Source organism: Empidonax traillii, unplaced genomic scaffold, assembly GCF_003031625.1.
Source record: "Empidonax traillii isolate 1590-97213 ecotype Southwest subspecies unplaced genomic scaffold, ASM303162v1 scaffold2738:size30659, whole genome shotgun sequence".
Lineage (NCBI taxonomy): Eukaryota > Metazoa > Chordata > Aves > Passeriformes > Tyrannidae > Empidonax > Empidonax traillii.
The window spans coordinates 15,041-17,611 of record NW_020957931.1 but is presented as its reverse complement, the minus strand read 5'-3'; the positions used below and the strand labels follow the sequence as shown (position 1 = coordinate 17,611).

The 2,571-nt window shown below is 51.4% G+C and overlaps 1 pseudogene; it reads left to right on the top strand.

The window, feature by feature from the left end:
* The first annotated feature begins 135 nt into the window (after positions 1–135).
* LOC114072186 lies at positions 136–915 on the top strand (annotated as a pseudogene).
* The last annotated feature ends 1,656 nt before the right edge of the window (positions 916–2,571 follow it).

Below are 2,571 nucleotides of genomic sequence, written 5' to 3'. Positions count from 1 at the left end.
TCAGACAGGCGGGAGCTGCAGCTGCTGCACTTCTGGCTCTTCCTGGGCATCTCCCTGGCTGCCCTCCTGGGCAACGGCCTCATCCTCAGCGCCGTAGCCTGCGACCAGCACCTGCACACCCCCAGGGACTTCTTCCTGCTGCACCTCTCCCTCACAGACCTGGGCTGCATCTGCACCACTGTGCCCAAAGCCATGCACAACTCCCTCTGGGGCACCACAACCATCTCCTACACAGGATGTGCTGCACAGCTCTTTTTCTTTACTTTTTTCATCCCCACAGAGTATTTCGTCCTCACCATCATGTGCTACGACCGCTACGTTGCCATCTGCAAACCCCTGCACTACGGGACCCTCCTGGGCAGCAGAGCTTGTGCCCACATGGCAGCAGCTGCCTGGGCCTCTGGGTTTCTCTATTCTCTGCTGCACACAGCCAATACATTTTCCCTGCCCCTGTGCCAGGGCAATACCCTGGGCCAGTTCTTCTGTGAAATCCCTCACATCCTCAAGCTCTCCTGCTCACACTCAGGCTACCTCAGGGAACTTGGGCTCATTGTGGTTATTTCCTTTTTAGGGTTTGGTTGTTTCATTTTCATAGTTTTCTCCTATGTGCAGATCTTCAGGGCTGTGCTGAGGATCCCCTCTGAGCAGGGACAGCACAAAGCCTTTTCCACGTGCCTCCCTCACCTGGCCGTGGTCTCCCTGTTCCTCAGCACCGCATTCTTAGCTTACCTGAAGCCCCCCTTCCTCTCCTTCCCATCTCTCGATCTGTCCCTGTCAGTTCTGTACTCAGTGGTGCCTCCAGCCTTGAACCCCTTCATCTACAGTCTGAGGAACTAGGATCTCAGGGATGCCATAAGGAAAATGATGACTGGATGCTTTTCCAAAGCATCAAACTGCCTGGTTTCTGGTGTGTAGCATTCAGAATGGAGGTCACTAGTGCCCCAACCTGCCTTCTCAGGTTTTTAGGGGAAGTCATCGGGTTTTTCTTGCAATAATTTTTAATGCAATTAAATATTTTTATGCATCTCCCTTCTAATTTAGTGTCTACCCATTGAATTTAACCCAGAGGTGTATAAATGATGAATTGTGCTCTCGGAGTATTTAAACAAAATAAAGGACCCTGCAGTGCCCTCTTTGTCCAAGACCCTTCTTCTCAGCTGTTCCTAAAGCACAGCACACTGCAGGACAGGGGGATTTGCAAAGGGCAAGGGCACAAGAATCCCAGCACAGCAGCACTGCCAGGGAGCAGCAGAGCTTGTCTTTGCAGAGCTGCTCTTTCCACTTCCACACAGTCCTCCTGAGCCCCTTCCTTGGTGTAAGGACTTAGTGTGGGATATTGGAAAGTTTTGGTTTCAGGGATGTTGAGAAGGCTGGGATGTGTCACTGGGACACCTCTCCCAAACCATTGCAAAGGCCAGAGCCATCCCAGAGGTTCCTGGGGCCTTGGCAAAGGCAGACATGGAACCAGTCTGCAAACAGGGCAGCAAGGAGGCTTGGCAGAGTTGCAGACTGCTCAGGCTCAGCAGGGAAGGGGACATGGCAAGTCCTCCTGCAGCCATTGCCAGGCATGGGAAGGACAAGGCAGGGATTGCAGAACCCCTGTGGGAGGGAAAAGAAGGGCATGTTTTGTGCTCAGACTTTACCAAGGCCCTTAATATGGTCTCCTTTGGTCTCCTTAGACCAAACTGGTAAGAGCTGGACTGAGGAAGGGGAAAATGTGGTTGTTGGAAAGTTGGCTGAATGAAGAATGTCAAATAAAATCCATGGTGCAAAATCCTCTTGGCAGCAACTTCCTGATGAAATCCCTCAGTGACCAGCCCCTGAACACCACTAGAGAACATCTTCATTATCTCTCTGTAAAATGGGACAAAATGTGTTTTCAAGTTTTTGTGCATAATGCCAAATTGAAGGTAGCCCCTGAGCAACCTGTCCTGCTTTAAAGACACATATTGGGGTGGGAACTCTAAAAAAATGAACTCACTCTCCTTTTATTCCTTACCAAAACAGGGAGACAAAATACAAGAAGGTAAACTGAAAAATAACAATTCACTGACAAGAAATACAGCAGCAAAACCAGCAATACCAACAGCACAATTCAAAGCAGCAGCAGAGAGAGAAATTGCCTCCTCTATCCCCCCTGCCCCAACTCCCTTTCGTAAACAGATAAAAACTGGGATCAACACTTTCCTCCCTTCCCCCTTTTACCCCTGAATGAACAAAGAACAAACACCAAACCCAGGGGAAAGAGGGGCCAAAGCAAACTCTGGGAGACTCTCTGGTCTGAGCTCAGTTGTGCTGCCCAAGAACACGCTGACTCCAGAGGGGTCCAAGCGGGGCAGAGCCGGCGACTCCGGTCCATGTGGCGGCGGGGGGGAGGCAGCAGCTCTGCTTGATTCCATGGAGTGCTGGGCAGGCACAGTGGCCCCTTGGTTCCAGGACATTCCACAGTGTCCCTGCATCCCTTTGGTTCCAGGAGGCCCAGCAGTGTCACACTGCCACTCGATTCCCTGACCTTACAAAGAATCAGAGCGGCCCCTTGACTGAAGGCCAACTGCACATGGGGCTGCCTTA